At 35.5% G+C, this 20,318-nt stretch overlaps 1 protein-coding gene and 1 non-coding gene across 11 annotated transcripts in view; one reads left to right on the plus strand and one right to left on the minus strand.

Moving 5' to 3' along the window:
- Positions 1-20,318, minus strand: part of PPP1R9A (protein phosphatase 1 regulatory subunit 9A) — a 262,803-nt gene that overhangs the window by 142,906 nt on the left and 99,579 nt on the right. The window lies entirely within an intron of this gene.
- On the plus strand, positions 5,357-5,475 carry LOC120615244 (5S ribosomal RNA). Its single transcript, XR_005656212.1, has one exon. It is a non-coding gene; the product is annotated as a 5S ribosomal RNA (ribosomal RNA).

A 20,318-nucleotide genomic window follows, 5' to 3' on the forward strand; every position in this document is an offset into this window, starting at 1 on the left:
TTTAAATTGCATAGTTTTCTGAGTACTTACAAACTTCAGTGAAACTTACAAAATTTAAAGTTAGAAAGTATGTAATTGAAAATACTGTTTTGTTTTGTTTTTTTAAAAAATGAGGCCCTTGTCAGGGCACCACCATCCATTTAAGTCTCAAAGCAGAAATGAGGAGGATCGGATCCAGTATATTCCACCTCCTTAAACTGCTTGAGTTTCTTTCTTCCACAGTGACAAATGCTCTTCTCATTGATGAATCATATTGATTATTACATATCAATTCTCAGCTACTACTTGCATACCACTTAAATCACCCCACGCTGTCACTAGAGTACTCTTCCAAAAACATGACTTTCATCAGGACTCTGCTCTGCCAAGAGTCAAAAAAATTTTTTTGTTTCAATTTTTAAAACCTCCAATGGTTTCTCAACCAGAGAAACCACCAGATAAAGTTCCAACAATATAACAGATTTTACAATATGTTTTTAACATTCCCTCATTTAACATTCTTCTCAGCCTCTCCCTGACATGCTCGGATCAGTACCTCCAGTAATCTCAAGGTCTCAAACTACTTAAAATGACAGGAATTCTCTTTCATGATCCTCTTATCCATCCTTACAAACAGCTTGACCTTTAAGATTCAATGTAGATCTAACTTCATTTATGAACCTTTCTTGACTGACGTAGAGTTAGGAGCTTCTTGCATTCATGTTCTATAATCTCCTCCATATCTCAACAAGGTAACCTGGGTACAGATGTTCACAGGTGTTGCCTAAAAAAGGATTTCCTGGCTACAAACACCTGGGAATCAAACACTACATTCACAATGAGTATTATCAAATCACAGCCATAGAGAAGATCTGGGATTACAAAACACTGAGGATGACCAAAAAAAAAAAAAAAAAAAATATACAAAGCCCAGACTTGACTGAATTTATCTGAACATTTTGTTGTGGCACACCTGTAACTATTCTAAAGAAGTGTTCCACGGGAAAAACAAATGTATCAGATTATTTATCCTCTTACTATAAATATTTCATCATGTTTCATTTTTACCATGAAATGATCAGTCCTTCACCCATTACAGCCTGTGATCTGGCAAAGTGACTGTCCATATTAGGGATTCAACAGTATTATGACTAAAGGAAATTTATTTTATTTTATTTGTAGTTTGAGATTAGAGTTAGGGGACTAAAATATCTAATGAGCTACAATTAATGTTACATTTCAAGAAGTAAAGCATTTATCTTTAAATAAATTACTGAGATCATGTCTGATAAGAGAAAGAGAAATCCATAACACATCATCAATTTTTCAATGAGATAAAAGTAAACACCTGGTTCCATACAGTCTCATCTACATTATGTTTACTTCTTTGTCTTAAAGAGTGAGAAAATGTTACAGAAGGCAGATTCACATTCTCAGCACAACTGTAAGTGTGTTAGGTGACTTCACAGAACAAAATGAGATTTGATCAGCCTTATAACGAATCAACCTTACATTTTTTGGCCGTCCATATTCTAAACTTCTTTTTATGAACTGAAATAGCACTTTCATGAATTTCACTGGCTTCTTCTCTAAAGTATCAACTTCTTTAAAAAGTTATGTTCACTATTTTCCTTGACGTTATTTTCACTGCTCTTAAGCTGAAGTTCAAATGTATTACACATCCCTTTGTGAATCTCCACATTTTAGTGTGTATATTTTATTACTGACATGCAGTACAAAAGCATAAGAGTAAGCAAAAGAATGCTTGGCCTAGTACAGCAAAACTAGGAGTAGGTTTTAGAAGAAATCTTTATTCCCCATTCTATTGTTTAGAACTGTCTAGAGAGGGCCCTTGGTGATAATCAACTTCTTATATAAACAAACTTTATAGCTGTAAATACTGCAAAAATAATTCAAACATCATTTTGACAATAAGAAGACAACAGGCTGAAACAAAACACCACTTGACCACTTGTTGTGGCACACTTGTAACTATCCTAAAATTCTTCCCCCAATTTTTTGATTAAAATTCTTCCCCCAATTTTTTATTTTTACCAAACAATTCCACATTTTCTAGTAGTTTCCTGAAAGCCTTCTGTTACGGTACTGTGTCCTAGGTCTTTTGCTGATTTCCAAATAAGTGCAAACGAGAATTGACTGCCAAGATCAGGAACATTCTCCATATTCCTGGATTCTAACCCCCTGGAAGTGTCAGGTTCTAGACAACAGATCCCTCCTATATGTGGAATTCTAACATACCTCCAATTATAATCTAGCATATACACTCTTCTATCCCTCTGCAAACTCATCTGCAGGTCTCCAACGATCAGAAAATGAAGGCAGTATCTCATATGCATACACAGGGATGAGGAGAGGCTAATATGAGAGTGGCATTCAAAGGTTACCAAAATTAATCTTTACAAGACTGTATTTTTATAAATTGTAGTATAAACCTCTCTGCAGTCCTAAATGGGATTACTAAATTTAGGTTAACTCCTGTTACATTTTAATATTATTATTGTTATTACTGACTTATTGTTTAATTCTTTTTTCACTAATTAAGGCTAAACTAACCTTAGATTATTCCTTCTTAGATAAAAGAGAATGAGAGCTAGTATAAGAAATAATCGAAACATACAGGAATAGAGTGTCTGAGATTGTTCATCTTTAATGCCGACATTTGTAAATCTCTCAAATTTAGTTCGTGAAGATATCATTTCAGGTATAGTATGAAATGGTAGAAAGAAAACCTATACCTCCCCACCCCCAAAACACACATATACCATAAGACTGTATTAGGTTTCAAACTTATTTAGCCAAAATATAGATTATTAGAAGCAATGTGACAAGAGAGAAAGAAATAAATGCAAATATCGCAGTTTAGATGCCACTGGCCCCAAAGTTCCTTAGTAGGAGGCACAGATGCTAATACAGGATAAATTTCTGCTAGAACCAAGAAGCCATTTCTTGCTGTACTTTAAATTTAGAATGTACATCCCCTCCCCAAAGCAAAAACCAATAAGCTTCCACTTAAAGGAGTGTTTACAAATACTGAACACCAGTAGTTCTTGAGGCTGATTCCGCATCAACAAATCCATACCCATTTTGAAGATGGAAAGCAGAGAATACATCCAAGGATCTCTAAACTACATTATATTCCAGTTTTCCAGGACCTCCAAATGTTCAAATTCACATAGCTTTCTCCTCTCCCCTGACTTCACACTATGATTTAATACAGTTTAATCAGAATGGTTCAGTTGGAGTTCAGTCTAAAGAACAGTATTGCAGACCCATTTCACACACAGTCCAAGAAATCTTTACTATACTTTAATTAATCGATTTATACTTATGTCCATGTTTATGACACAATCATCCAATTCTGATTTGAACCACCTTTAAAATATGTATACCGTCTTTAAAAGAGATAAGAACCCTAAACTAAATTTCCATACCATTTTTGCTGTAGAAAGGCAAGGTCCCTTTCTATACTTCTAGAATGTGTAGGACAACCTGTTCCATAGTCTACTTCGAACCATACTAATGTAAGATATTAACAATCCAGGAGCTGGGTGTGAAGTACATAGGAATTCTCTGTACCATCTTTGCAAGTTTCCTGCAAATCTAAGTGTACTCTAAATTTTTTAAATTATTTGAGAAAAAAAAGTTGGGGAAAGCAATCGGTCACTTATATGAAAAAGAAAAGGGTAAACAAAGATAAAAATACATTAAATTCCATCCCTACCTCATATCATATGTAAAATCAATTCTAAAAATTCCAAGTGGATTAGTGGATTAAAGACATAAGCTGAAAAGCAAACTCTTAAAACGTTTAGATGAAAACAGAAGATATTTTATGACTTTAGGAAGATGTCTAAAAATGACAGAAAAAAAAGCTATTATGTATTAATAATTATTACTATGTTTAAATTCAAACTTGTGTATTATAAGATACCATACACAATATAAACTGGGATAAGATACTGATCAACTGGTATTCAATATATATTTTTAAAACTCATAAAAATAAAAATAAAACAAATAGAATAATGACAGGAAAGATGTAAACACAACTCACAGGAAAGGAAAATCTAATGGTTAATACACTCATGACAAGTAATCAAAAAAATACAAATTGAAACAATGAATTTCATTTTACATCCATCATATAGGCTATGTTTTGGTGAGAATGTGGAACAACAGGAACTAGTGAAGGATGTGTGAGTGGGTATAGTCCTCTGAAAAGTAATCTGGCAACAGATGCTGAAGTTAAGAATACATATACCTAAATCCTAGCTAGTCCACACAGAGGAAACCAGTATAGAGAAACATTTGCTTGCATACATATGTAGATATGTACAAGGATTTACACGGCATTTTTTGTGATAATGACAAACAATCTTAATGTCCATAACAAGAAAATAAATTCTGGAAGATTCATACTGTAGAATACATGTACTAACTATATAGACTATCACTAAATGAGTTATAGTTAATGTATCAATAAAAACAAACCTCAAAATTTTTAAATTGAGAAAAAAAATTACCAAAGAGTGCATTTATTTGATACAATTTACATACAGTTTAAATGCATAAAATAAAATATTATATTTATATGTTTTTTAAAAATAAATACGCTCGGTAACTAAAAACACCAAATTCAGAAAAGTGATTACTTCTGGGAAGGGCGGCAAAAACGATTTTATATAGGGTGACGAACACTGTGAACATCAACCGAGTCTGTAATATTCTATTTCTTTAAATAGAAAAGTACGAAGCAAATATAACATTAAAATTTTACTAAGCTTAGTAATGAGTGCCCAAGTTGTCATATTATATATTTTCAATATGTTCAAAATCCTTTATAATAAAAATATGTAGACAAAATTTGATGGAAATAATTTCTTAGTGAATTTTAGCCTATTTTCCCAAGTTTTCACTAAAGTTTCTTTTTATTTCAACTTGTTTTTTAATTGTTCTCTTCCCTCATGTACACATCCTTCATTTATCCAGTAACAGCAGACTGATTTTCTGTCCAATTCTGACCTTAAGAAATCCAAAATTTCCTCCTAGACTTTTTTTTTTAACATAGGCTTTAAATTTTGTCAGCTCATTGGTGAACAGTACCCCATTTTTCTTCTTTTATAAACTGATGCCTGTGGCATATACATGCTACATAAGTGTGAAAAGTTTTTGTTTTGTTTTGTTTTGTTTTAAAGGACTTTAAAGATATCCTAGCTTTGTTTTCTAGCTTTTGCTGTTTCTGATAAGAAATCTGCTGTCATCTTTCTTTTTTTCCCTTATTTATAATGTTCCTGTAGTCTCTGGTTACTTTTACATTTTCTTATTATCACTCATTGGTTTTAAACATTGGAACTATGTCTACGGCCATGCCACCCTGAACAAGCCTGATCCCATCTGATCTTGGAAGCTAAGCAGAGTTGGGCCTGGTTAGTACTTGGATGGGAAACCACCTAGGAAGACCAGGTGCTGTAGGCGTAAAAAATTAAAAAAATAAAATAAAATAAGGGATTGTAAACTGACAAGATCTTTGCAATCTGTGAGGTCAACCAAGGGTTGCCTTGCCTGAAAATAAATAAAAACAAACAAACAGGTGGATTATGATTCACCTTTAGTATAGTTTTCTTATAGTTCTTGGTAGCTGAGTTCTTTGGAATCCTTGGATCTATGACCTTAGTGTTTTTAACAACTTTGGAAATTCAAAAATTTTTCAGCATTATTTCTTCAAAATTTTTTTTTCATTCCCCACCTCCTTGCTGTAATCCACTCACACTATATTTCTTGCTCTTATTTGTGGTGGTGGTGGGTGGTGGTTAGTGACTTTTCTAAATGAATTCTATAGAGTGTATATTCTTTGTGCTGTATGGCCACTCTGCTTGGTTAGCTTAGTAGTTAGCTAACAATTAGACAAGATTTCTTTAACCTCATGAAACTAATCTGTCTCCCGGTCTTTGCAGCAGAGCTGTGTGTGTGTTGGGGCACACTTTCAACAGCTCATAGACAACTCTGCTTCACCCCACCTTGCTCAGCCTCAAATGTCGGCCAAAGCCAAGAGCTTAGGGCTTTCGCAGGCGTTTCCTGAGCATGCTCACTGCCCTAAACATTTGCACAGCCTTCTAGATTTTCTGGAATATGACAGAGCTTCTTCAAAGTCCCCTATGAACATCTTATTCCTCAGCTTTCCTTTTAAACTTTTTGGTTAGCCTACTGTTTGTTACAATGATACCTACCACTTAAGGCAGCAGGAATGTTAAACAATTGTTCATGACAAATACTCCACTTCCCCAAAAGAGACTGTTTGCACTGGAAGAGATCTGAGTTAGGTAAAATAAAGACGAGCTTTGTGAGCAGGGTCTTCCAGAGAATCGCTGGACAGGTCAAATAATGACAGTTCTATGGAAATGGGGTTTTGAAAGATCTCTGACACCATATGGCCTCTCACATGGCTGCCAGGTTATCGGTTTTGAAGGCTACCCTGGCCATAGGGGTTTGGGCGGGGACGTAAGAGAGCAAGTTAAAACACCACAAAGCTTGCTGTTCTTACCGAGATCTAGTTTTCCTTGAATAAATGCTTCATGATTGCTGCAAGCCTCTGCTTGAATTTCTTTCATTAATTTCTGAAAAAGTTGATTGTGACCATTTTTGCCAGTATTACTTTTATGAAGAAGATTTTCAGAAACTTTTCTCCACCATTCCAACTGATATCAATACATATACATTTGGCCACTTACATTAACTCACAGTTTACCGGGGCTGGCGGGGCAGGCGGAGGGAGGTAGGGGTTCCCCCAGCCACCAGTCTTTTTTTTTTTTTCCTCTCTCATTTTGGAGAGTTTCTATTGCTATATCTTCAATTTCACTAATCTGCACTTGTCAACTGTCTGACATGCAGTTAAAGCCACATATTGCATTTTTCATCTCAAACATTCCATTGCTTATCTCTAGAAGTTTAATTTGTATGTTTTTTAGAACTTTCATATCTCTACCTCATACTTTCAATCTTTTCTCTAACATCTCAAATGGAGGGAACACAGTTGTTTTTCATTCTACCTTCTGTGTCATTTCAAGGTCAGTTTTGATTTTTTTTTTCTCCCCATTATGCTTTCCCCCCACCCCGCCTCACCCCCCGACTTCTTTGTGTGGTTGGAAATTTCTAATTGAATGCCATACATTGGAAATCTTAGATTCTTGAAAACTGAATATTTTTGTAGTTTCACAAATATTCTTGAATTATTTTTTTCTGGAATACAGTTAAGTTACTTGGAAAGTGATACTTTCAGGTCCTGATTTTAAGCTTCATTAAGAAGAAAAGGAGCTGTATTTAGTCTAAGTTTAATTTTTTTTAATCCTCTAAGGAGGTGAGACCCTTCTTTGATACTCTAACCTGTACCTAAAGAATTATGAGGTTTTTCACTCTTGCTGTTGGAAATAAGCACTATTCAATCCCGGATGTAACATTTGGGCACTGGCCCCTCTGATCCCGTCTAGTGTTTTATTTTTCCTACTTTGGGTGGTTTTCTCACATGCATGCACTAATCAGTATTCAGCTCATTCACTGAGCTCTTTGTGCAGCTCTCTCCTTATCACTACTCTGCCCTGGGGACTCTAGCTGTCTTGGTTTCCCCAGACTCCCTGCCCTGTCACTTCATCTCAGCGTTAATGCCAAGCTCTGCCAGAGTTCCACGTAACTGCACAACATTTTGGTAACTTCCTTCAGGTGAAACTGGGCAATTGTAGGCCTCACCTTGTTCTTCCCTATTTCAAAGGGGTTACTGTTCTTCACTGCTTTGATATCAATGTCTTCACTACTATTTTTTCATAGTTTTCCATTTTTGTTGTTGTTTTGAGGAGGAAGGTATATCCAATCTTTGTAAGTACATCATAAATGGAAGTGGAAGTTGAATTTACTCTTGAAATGAACTTGGATAAACCAACTTGTATTCAATTTTATTATTACTTAAATTTGTCTTCAGGCAATGCATCTGAAGGGGAGCAGAGTATGCCACCCCGAAATGCACCACTTTGGCATGTGAATTGGTTAAAGCTAAAGTCAATCAAGATCCTGCCAACTCAAGGAAATCTTTTATCTCTTTCTTAACTACTTAAAAGAATTTAGATAGGGGGCCTGGCCTATTACAAGAAAGAGAAAGCTATTACCAGAGATAACTTTATCAGAAAGACCTATGTGCATGGCAGGGCAAACAGCTAATTATCAAATGCCTGCTCTTCTTATCTTCTGTGAATTATCCTCCTCCCTTTTGGTGTCTTAAGCCCCTACTCACATTCCTTAGCTCAGAATGGCATATATGCCTCAACTGTCCAACTTGCCCTTATCTTTGGGGCTCTCATCCATACAAAATTAAATTTGCTTTTATTCCTGTTAATCTGTCTAATGTTAATTTAATTATTACACGAGCCAAAAGAACCTAGAAGGGTAAGAAAAAAAGAAAAAAAAGAAAAACTTTTCCTCGCTTATACCCCTCTACATAGCCTGTACCGAGCGAGGGTCCATCACTCCCACTGTTGTTTTCTTGGTGTGTCACTGCTCCGCATAAAAGCATAGAGAAACATGCAGGGACTGGTTAAAAATAAGTACATTGCCTTAGTGAGCTTTCTCAGGAGAACGTGTTTGCGTTTGTGTGCATTTGATAACGAATACTGGTTAGCCAAGAAATTTATCAAGGAGATCTCAAGAACTGGAAACCAATAGTATGAAGACTGGTGCTGAACTTCAATCATTTACATAGAGCAGAGTCAGCAAAATACAGCTCACAGCCTGTTTCTGTATAGCCCACAAGCTAATAATCGTTTTTACATTTGTAAAGGACTGCAGAGAGAAAAGAAAAAGAATAAAACAAATAATATATGACAGAAACCGTATGAATTCCACAAAACCTAAAATATTTGCTATCTAGACCTTTAAAGAAAAAATTTCCTACCCTTGATATAGAGAATGAAGACTAAGCAACTCTGTTAATTATGTAATAATATATAAAATAAATATCATAAATATTTCCTATGTAAAAGTAAAGTCAAAGGAAAATAAATTGTGTTCCAAAGGAAACTATGTATACACCTGGGTTAATGAATTCTAGTCCCATTATTGTCTTTGGGCTATTTTGTAACTATTTGTAAATTAAAAATAACTGGTAGAAATGTACATTGTGACCTGCCTGATAGTGTTTTAATTGACTTCCTATCCCCTATAGAAAAACCAGTTTTGCTTCCATTCGCAACTCATCTCAAGAGTTCTTTACCTCACATAAATCTGTGCTGTTCTGACTTTCTCTGAACCTGTTATAACGTCTACTTGGTTCCCTCATGTCATACAAGTTAATTAAATCCTTTAATAACTGTTCATTATTAAATCTATATAAGACATGATTTTACCCTTTTCTGAAAACTCTTTCTTAACACAGTAAAGTCAAAATTACAACAAAGAAGTCAAGGGTAAAAAAGAAAAATGGAAGTTGTAGGAAAGGAAATTTTTTCTCTACCCTCTTAGGTTCTGTGACTGACGACTAGAAATTAAACTGATAGAAGACATTAACTAACAGGAGAAAAGGCAAACAAATGTCATTGACGTCTTTAAATGCACAGGACTCCAAACGGGTGATCAGTCCTGGGGGCTTATCAATCATTTTACCAAAAGGGAATAAATTGTGGAGAAGTGACTAAACAAACAAACAAAAAAAAACGGAGGAGTTGGGATTGGGGCCTCTAGATGTGGTAAATTGTGAGAAGGTGACTAGGAAATGTATGACATATAAGGGTTTTTTAGCAAGGTTTGTTAAGCAGACTCAAGTCACCTCTTGTGATAAGAATCATTCTCTTCTTGGTACAGGAAAGCAGGGGCATCTCTACAAATGAAATTTTATTTCACCTTTACAAAGGAAAATGTATTCCCTGCTTTTAGGCAGAAAAGGGAAGGGCTGAGAGCTTCCCTCATGTCTGCTATTTCTCAGTTGCCTTCAGTTCAAAATAATCCTTACACCATAGTGGCACATTTTGGGGTGGCATATTCTGATCCTCTTCAAAGTATGCTGATATCTTCATATTCAATTAACAAGTTGGTAATAGATAATCTCTTAATTAAAAATAATCACATTATATAATTTGAATTTTTAAAGGTCACTACTAAGTGTAAATAATAAAAAATATGGACCATAAAGCAAAGACCAATACAATGCAACATATATATGCCTTACTGTTAAATTGGACACCTGAAACTTACTGAATTTCATTAACCAATATCACCATAAAAAAAAACTAAAACAAACACCAAAAAACAAAAAACAACAACAACAAAAGCAAAGACCAGAAAACAAAGAAAGCAGTGAAAACAAAAACTATAACAAAGCTGGTAAAATTACAATGAAACATCTTGTCATAATAATAATTGCTTATGGAACAGTCAGTTAGTTACATGAAAAAGAATTTTAGACCGGATTAAAACTAAAAGTCAACTATATTTACACAAAAGGATCCTTTAGAATAAAGTCACTCAAAAAAGTTAAAAGTAGAGTGACACTTTTTAGAATGAATTAACCAGCAAAATGAGACAAGAAAAAGAAATAAAAGATATAAACATTGAAATAATGGCATAAATATTAGAAGGAAAGAAATATAGCTATAATTTGCAAGTGGTACAATGAAAACAAAAAAAATCAAATGGAAAATATTAGCAACATAATAATTAAGGAAGGAGTCTGGTTATAAAACTAATATATACAAACTGAAAGTTTTCTCATATATAAACAATGACAGAAAATCTAATGAGAGAAAATATGTCATTTATGATTACCTCAGGAATTAAGTCCCACTGAATAAGCTATTAAGTCCCACAGAACTTATAAACTCAATGGATTCTCACTTAAAATAACCTACAAATTTTATGGTACTTTTATTTTGAAATATGACAATGTTTATTTAAGTTCTGCAAGAAAAACATACTAAAGAATGAACTAAAAAATTTCTGCATAAAAATAGTGTTGGAAGATAGTTAGGTACAAAAGAAATTTTAAAGTACAGGTCTTTCAATAACATCATTTAGTTCAGAGCCATTTCTTTATAAGTTGATGAGATGCCTTATGAACTTAACTCTTGTTTATGTCAATTGGCCTAACGTAAAACTGGTTTCATTATATGTCATTTCACTTAAGGTTGCAGAACCTTTCAACAATGTTAAGTGAGGACTTACTGCATTACAATTAAGACTGCTTATTACTAATGTACTAGCAGACAGACTGATGAACAAAAAGAGAGTTCAGGAAGAACCAACTCAAATATATGTATGTATATATATGTATTCATATGTATGTATATATATATTCATATGTATGTATATGTATCAATCAGGGTTCAATCCTAGGCGATACAGCTCCAGATACCACGCTTTTAACCGCAATGACTATGCTTGTAATATATTTGTACTGGCCAGTGCAGGCCAAAGTAATATCTAATACGCAAACTAAGATTAGTTTGTGAAATGAAGCCTTCTCAGAATAAATAATGTAACTGCTTTCTCTTTCATCAAAATACTCTATTAGTGACATTTTTTTTCAATCATTCCCTAGAGGCCTCTTAGGGTCACAGCCTAACAATTCTCGGCCAAGAAATCTTACTGACACTACTCACCATCAAAGTTTCCATGGCTCAGATAAATGCTTTTACTCTTTTTCACATTAAACTTTCAACTCTGCTTCATCACAATAACACACTACTTGACCAGTCAATCTGCAATGGAAGTTTATTTTAACAATATTTGCAAGACTGCAGCTGCAGCCTTGCAGTCACCCACCCATCTGCCACCAAACACCCACAGCCGCTACCGCTACTAAGCAACACTCCCCCTTTCATAAAAGGAGAAACACAGCTATAAGGACTCTGTGACAGCAAAGCCTGTTGTGGATATTCAAAAAAAAAAAAAAAAATTTAGTGGCTCTGCTTGAAGCAAAAAAGGGTAAAGAAAAAATATAGTTTTATAATCATAATCATATGGCAATCATAGCTGAAAGGGAAAAACACATCACTCATCTATGAGCTGAGCTGCTCCTATTTGCAGAAGCAAGAAAGACCTCCAAAGCACATTTTTGGTTCTCTTGCACACCAACACAAAGGAAACTGGGAAGCTAGGGTTTGTGAATCCCCTCTTACGCCCTCTCAAATGTTGATGGTCATGTGTTTTTCCTAAACACAAGGGTGAGAATTTGAGCCTGAAGACATTGGTTTCTGAATTTGTAAAACAACAGACAAAGCCTTGGGCAGAATTCTCCACTCACCCTGAAAAGTCATCAAATTCATTCCCCTGAATCCAAGCACCCTGTCAGCTGTGCAAAGGAGTAGAATCTTTTCAATCTTCAAGATACACACACAATTGCCCTTGTCAAAGGGAAATGAGAACCAAAACAATTACCAGAGGATACAAGCTACTGAGACTCTCTTCAATTAAACTGCCTTGGTGGATTAATTAAAAAAAAAATTGGGGCCCTAGTATAGCATCTTTCATGGTAATCCAGGTTTGTTCAAATCACTAAGGTATTTTAAGCAAATTCTATATTCACTAGCCGAGTAGGTCACTGTTTTTATTTTAAAAACATTCATTTACAAGCCATTTTCAGGGACACTGTTCTGTATTAATAAAGTTTTATTGTATCTTGGGTAACAGTGACATTACTCTGCATCATGATGCTACTAGAGACAAAGCCACAGCTTATTAAATACCAAAGAATGTTGACGACATATTTTTAAAGGCCCGTTGTATTTTTTAAATTACTTTATCACATAAGTGACAGTATTCTAAACTGCAACTATTATTAGACTATCACCTACAGAATTTCTCCCTATTCGCTTATTATATAGATGTTAGCTCACATATGTTTAAAACTTCCTGTTCATTTCCACTGATAAATTCCCATTGGTAGTGTTGTATGGAGCCCTAGCATAAAGTCTAAGAAAGCAAAAAAGGCCTGAAAATTCCAGGTGTCTTTTTTGTTCAGGTATTTTCATTGTCTGAACAAAGGGCTCTCCTTATAATTCAAATGTGCAAATGATCTTTTTAAATACCACATTACTATAGGATTCTGTTATAATAAATTTATATCTCAATATACATATTTAAAGCTGAAGGTAAAGTTTCTGAGTACCCCCTCCCCACTCCATATCCCAGCCATTACTACTGGCTCCCAACATTCCTGAGTCTTCTACTCCATAAACTAGAAATATCTCCTCACCTAACCACCGTACAGTCACAGTCCGGAGTATGCTGGGATCAATGGAATATTAATATTCATTTAGAGGCCTCATCTGGAGAGTATATAGCCAGGTGATATATGTATGAGCTTGATGCCACATGCTACAAGTTTATGTTAAAGTCATATCTAAATTGGAATACAAACCTTCTATAGCTAATCGGGGTACCTGACCCAGTGGAGTTTCAGTGGAGGTCAAAGTACCAAATTTCTGAGGTTGCAAAACCACACTAAGATGATACCAGCATCTAAATCTAATTTTAAGTTGTTGGAAAAGTTTGGGAGTTTCTGACTTTATCTCTTTAACTGTGGCACGTAACATACCAAGACTGAGCGATTCCCTTACCTAATTTATGTAAATAGCTGATCTCACTTTACAGCAATGAAAGGCCCTTGTTTGGCACTGGTGAAGGGGGCATGGCCTGGGTGATGATTAGTCACGGCCACTTCACCTTTCTTTTACATATCTGCTCTTTATTCGTTAGTGTCCAAGTTCGATTCCTAACACGTATCTTAATCTCTGCTCCATAAAGTAATTTATATAAATCTCCAGCTCTGCCCCACCTCTCTGCCAAACTGCATGGTTGCCTTGAAACCCCACTGTCAGAGGTGTCCAATGTGAGATGTTCGGCCTACCTAGACACTTACTTGTCAGATACTTTTCTGACGAGAACTAAAATACTTGGATTTTAGTTTCTTAAGTAAGAAACTGACACATAAAAGGCTGGGCTTTAGCCCAATGAGGCCTGAAGGCACCATAGCACTGACAGCTGGTGTTTTAGGGTCAGACTCATGCCTTCTACTATGTGGGAGAACTGGGGATGATAGGCTTAGAGAAACACCAGTCTGTGTCCTGGATTTTTTCAATTTCCTAGGTAATTTCCAAGTTGTCTGCTAGATTTCTCTTAGATTATAGCTTCTCCCTCAATTTAAACCCTCCCAACATCTGAGGCAAAACACCTCAGTCACATTTTTCAGAAACTCTCTGATGTTGGTGTACCCTTTCCTGCTTTTCACAGAACAAGAACAAAAGGGCTGAATGAGGGGGCGGGGGTCTAGAGCTGGAGCCAGGGTCTCCACAATCTTGAAAGGACCCAGGGTTCACTGGGAACAAAGGAATTCAATAAAATTCAAATTCAAGTCTGAGCTACAAAATTATTTTGTAGGGGCTAATACGTCACAATTTTTTTTCCTTAAAACTTACAGTTAACGTACATAAATTGTCATGTTCAATCTCACACAAAATGCCAATCACTTATGTTCTAGGATTAACAGATACGGATCTTCAGTAATAAAACATGAACTTCAAGGTTCTGTTCAGCACTCAAGACCACACACTTGGGCAGTTTAATCACATGGCTCAAGGCTCTCTGAGTTCTGGGCTGAGAACCTAGAGCTCATCGCTATGTTGTTATTCTCTTGTACTTCAGAAAGAGTGGGGTTTTCATGAGAATTAAAAGGCTGTGATAGATTTCCTTGGGACTTTGTAAAAAGAAACATGAAAGGACAGTCAAGAAACTAATAAGAATAGTTGTTTATAAGGAGTGAGGCGAAAGGAATCAGAGGCCTGGTATGATTGTGAAGCTAATCCTAAATATACCTTTTTATAAAATTTCGATTATTTTTAACCATGCAGTATCACCTACAAAAGCAATGAAGAGAAAGAGTGAAAAATAGGATGGTAATCATAAATGAAAAAAATACAGAGATGATACATGAACATGAATAACTAAAGTCTGAAAAATAATGTTTGATACAAGAAACTTCTGCCCTGCCCCACCCCACACTTTTTTTTTGCCTTTGGTAAAGCCGATTTTCCAGTCCTCTTTTATCTTTCCTTGATGGCAGCTTCATACAGTTGACTATTTCCTCCCTGAAAAGTTCTTTGGCCCTGACTGCTGCATCTTTCCTGTCTTCTTCCCAACTCTCTAGCAACTATTTCACAATCTTCCTTTCAGACCCTTTCCCCATTTAATCCAAAGCTAAAGACTGCATTCCTGCGGATGCTGTGGTAGGCCAGCCTCTCTTCTCAGTTTATATTCTCCCCTTAAGAAGTCTCATTTACCAGGTTGATTCCATCTCCAGTCTAAAAACATATACCTTCTGATACATGTTTTTTCTTTGTCCAGAAAAACATTTTACAATTCTTTGCATTTTCTTTACCTTACCCAGTATAACATCTAATACCCAGTAACAGATCTATTAATAGTCCAGTTAATTATTTTAGTTTAGCCTTAATCATCTTTTTTCTTTTTTTCTTTTTTATAAGCCAACTAAACAGTCCAGATAAAAATAGGACTTTGGGAAGTAAATCTATAGAAAAACAAAAGTTGGTTTTTTTTTTTCTTTTTGAAACAATCCTTAGAGTACCACTTAAGGGTACTTAAGAGCTAACACTATTGTCAATTGTTTCCAGTACTTATTCACAGGGCCACTTTGAGCTTACTAAGTTAGAATCTCAGGGTACACACTTGAGAATACGTGTTCCTAAACGTTCTCCATGAATTTCTAGTCCTCAGACAGGTTTCTAACCACTGCTGCATGTAGCTCTCTAATTGGCAGGTGTGGTCATTCTAGTATTCAGGGGAAAAAAAAAAGTCTTTTTAATTCCTGATGTACTACTACCCATAACTAAAGTTCCAAATGAGGAGAAAAATAGATGACTGGGGAGAGGGAAAGTGAAATAAGTTTAAGAAAAATTGTTCAATATAATTAATTTCTCTTCAATACCCTACTGAATGGGTATAGGAAAAACAAATCAAATGGATTCTGTTACACATAACATTACTTCCAGTATAACGCTGTGTAAGCGGAAGGGACAAAAGTGAATAAAGAAGGGGGATATTAACAAATGAGCTCATAGAGACTCAGAAAAAAATAAAATACAGGGGTGGTTTTCCAAGTTTTAGAGGTTGTCCGAGCTGTCTGTATTTATTTCTTTAATGTACCTAAAATTCATCTGCCAGTTCCTTTTTGGGGAAAATGCCTCAAGTTCATGAAGCAAACCCAAATTAAACCTCTCTACCATGACCATAATTTCTTATAAACCACCCTAGAGATACGGAATATTCCACATCTGCACTAAATGAGAAACAAACCACTAGTATATGATATTGTATTAAAAGCAAGGTAGTTACTACTAAACTATAGCATTAGGCTGTATGAATCATTCAATTACTATGGAGACAGTTTAAATTTCCCATTTTGTTTTCTTTTCTGTATTCTTTGCTTTTCTCCATATTCAGAGAAAAAAATCAATTTCATACAACTATGATTTGTGGTATATCTAAAACAGCTGTGGCAGAATGCAGTATTTGAAATCCCTCAAATTATGTATGTGCAAAGATTGAAATTCTTGGGAACAACAACAGTAGAAAAAGAAGAAAAAAAAGAAGAAACTCAGCATGAAAGCCAAACATATTCCCTAATGAGCCTTTTGATGAAGTCATAAATTCCTTTTTCTTTTCTAAGTCTCCAAACGGTATGTGTCACAAAGAGAGGATCAAAATTTAACAATTTTTTAAAAAGCAGTATATTGCATCAGTAACTTAATCAACATTTATATGTAATCTGAAGTTGTCTCACAAATTTTAGTGATGGTGTGTCTGATTATTTTTAGAACTGCCCTGGCTGAACTGCACAAAAAATGTCCAAACATAAATATTTCATTTAGATTTTGGCCTTTTCAAGATTCAGTATTGTATAAATCCAATTTTTCTTAAGAGCTGCTGTTACAGCAAATACCTGCAAAAATACACTAGTTAAAATATCTAGTTTAAACAGATCAGTGATAAGTTTCATGAGGTGAATTGATATTATATACAGCTGTAAATACCATTAGTATTACTTCAGGCAAACTTGGCTATCACCAAGCAACCTCTGGGAATATGGTAATATAATGCATGCAGTATTCACAAACTGAAAAATGCAGCAAAATCATATGGAAAGAAAACCCCAGTATTTTGTAACGCCGTAAGCTCACCATGGCTAATAAGAATGAAACACTTCATTAACCTCAAACCACTGTGAGCTCCAGGGTTTGAAGTAACCAGTATTAAGAGAGAGGGAAAAAAAGGAATAAAAACCCCTGCCATGCCGCTCAAAGTATTCCACTGTTATACTGAAATTATCCTTGCATGACTATGAATCAGTGTTAATTTCCTGGGGGTGGGGGAGGGTGCATACCACATAAATCCCATGGTCATAAACTTGTTCCTAGATAATGAATGATTACAGGGCAATTAGCAAATTGACTAAACTTTTGTCATTCTAATTTAATTGTTTAGATAAGAACTTCTTGGACCATTAAAGTTCTATAGCACACAAATTCATAGGTATTAAGTGTGCTGGATGATAAGAAAGTCAGCCTTTGGGAATTATACAACGTATATGCAATTTTAACAAGTATAACTGAGAACTTAATATTACTCATAGTATGTGTAAGTGAAGAAGTATGACACATGAGTCTTGTCTTCTGAAAGCTTTTGAATTTTTTATGATGAAAGCCCATTTATATATGACAGTTAAATAACAACACAAGTTCATAAATAACTGCTTTAACACCTTTCTTGGGTGGCTTTGGGTTCATTTTTGAAATTATGAAATAAAAATTTAGAATATCATTCTTGGCACATGGCAGGTACTCAATAAATGGACACTAGAATAGGTGCACAATGTTTATGCAACAAAAAATAAGTGCAAAAGTTTTTAAAGTATGTTGAGATTAAATGTGGGATATGCTGTCAGGAAAGGCTTCCTGGAGGAAAAGAGTAGAAGAGTAGAAGAACATTCTAGGTTAGAATGAAAAAATGTGTGTGGGGGGGACACAGAAATGGGTGTATTAATAAAAAACTGAGGAGATGGACATGAGGAAGAGATTGACACGCAGAGTATGACTTCAGAAGATCCCAAAAACTGGGCTGAGAAATGCGCTTGTTTTCAAACAGGCTGTGGGAGATCGCTGAGGATAATGTCAAACATCTCTTCCAAGGAATAATAACCTATGTTTGGTGAGACAGATATAGAAGAGAAAACAAACATGTGAGATGCCACCATAGTACTCTAGGAACAAGCGATGAGGCAACAGAGTTGAGTGTCAAGTAGCAGTAATAAAACTGATATTGGAGATGTTCCAAAGGAAGAATTAACAGAGCTGAGAGGCTTAACTCCACGTCAAGAACGAAAGAGTAGGTGGAGTTAAGATATTGCTAAGGTTTCTAGCCTTGAGGTCTTAACAGAAATGAAGAAGTTGGAAAATGCCAATATTTTAAGTTGGAGAGACATGGAAAAGGTATGGTTAACACCTTTTGATTATAAAAACGCCCTAACAATTTGTATAGTCTTTTCCCAGACATTTGTTTTATACTAATAATAGTGAGATGCGCAATGCAAGTGTCATCTCCACTTAACATATATAGAGACTGAGAGCTGGGGCGGGGGAGAAGGAGAGTCAGCAAAAGCTTAGTCCAGAGATGAAGTCCTCAAATCCTCTAGGAAGAGGTGGTTGACCAGTCACAGAGCACAAAACACTTACTGTCTTGCTCTAATTTGTTTCCTATCAGCTTCTTGGAAGTAGTTTTCATCTTTGCATTGAGCCTAGTGTATAGGACATAGTAAATGCTCAATAAATATGTGTTGACTCCCTAAAGGATTTACGAAAATCCCACCTCCCGCTTCTGTTTTTATAAATCATGTATACCAAATATTAATAAGTTGGTCCTTTTTGCCTCTTATACGAAGGTTCTTTTCCCAAAATAACTTTAACACCATGATATATAATTCTTCAGGCGTGGATCACTTAAGTTGTAATAATTAACTTGCTTTACTCATTTAACAAATGAGTAAAATGTTTTTGAGCCTTACATACCAGGCACTGTTCTAAGCACTGGAAATATGACAATAAAGAAGATAAACACAATCCTTTATGGGAAAAGACAGACAAAAAAGTTAACAAATACACATACACACATTTCAAACAGTGTTAAGTGTTATGAAAAGTAAACATTGGTGTGCTGGGAAGGAGAAGGGCTTGTTTAAAAGGATAGACAGAAAAGGCCTCCCTGATGAAATGATATTTGTGCCAAGACCTGAATGGTATTTGTGCCAGGATAAATCACATTTGTGCCAAGAAAGAAGTTAGCCATGTGAGGATCCCATGGCAAAGTGTTTCTGGCAAAGAAAGGAAAGTATAAAGACTCTAAGGCAAGTACAAACCTAGACCAGTCAAGAAAGAATAAAAAGGCCAATACAGAATATCGGAAAAAGTGGTAGATGAGGCGGGAGGGGCAAGCAGGGACCAGGGAGTCAGGACCCATAGGACCTTAGAGTTCACGTAACTATGTATCCTAATTTGCCCAGGACAGGGCTAGGTACTCCTGTTCTTCAGGTGCAATTGGTAATAGCACTTCCTTTCACTCTCAAGAGTTCTGATTTCAAAGATAAATTAAATGCTCACCTTAATTCCAGGCAATGCAGGATAAAGACTTAGAATTAAACCCCAAATACAATGGGGAATCATTGGAGGAAGACATAATGAATTAATTTAAATGATCAATATATCATTCTAAAATGTGATGCTTCTGTACTTACCCAACATAAGCTACCTAGATATGCTTATTTTAGATGTTTTTTTTTTTAACACTCTCTATCATCAGATTTATCTTTTGGAGCTAAATATAGTTTTGTGATTACTCTTCAAACTTTTCCTATCTCCAATATATCTAAATGAGCTGAACTATCTATACCTCTAGAGAGCTGTCTGTAAGGTATTCTGCTAAGGGGTTTTCCAGAACATTGTGGCTCCCTTTCTCCGTGCTTACTACCTGATGCCCAAAGAGAACAGCTGATAAGGCTTCTGAAGTTTGGTGAGGGCAGCAGAAATCTAAATGAGGAAAGGTCCTGTGGCCTGCTCTACAAACCACGACATAGAGCAATGTGGCGAGTGGCTCATAAAGAGGTTCTGGACTGAGCTGCCATCGTTGCAGCTTTAGAGATCCAAGTTGTCAGGGGCTCTCTCCAAAAAGCGTGTGCTAGACTTGACTCCCACTCTCTCTCTCTCCCACCGGAGTTTAAA

The sequence above is a fragment of the Pteropus medius genome, unplaced genomic scaffold (genome assembly GCF_902729225.1).
Source record: "Pteropus medius unplaced genomic scaffold, Ma_sr-lr_union100, whole genome shotgun sequence".
Classification (NCBI taxonomy): domain Eukaryota; kingdom Metazoa; phylum Chordata; class Mammalia; order Chiroptera; family Pteropodidae; genus Pteropus; species Pteropus medius.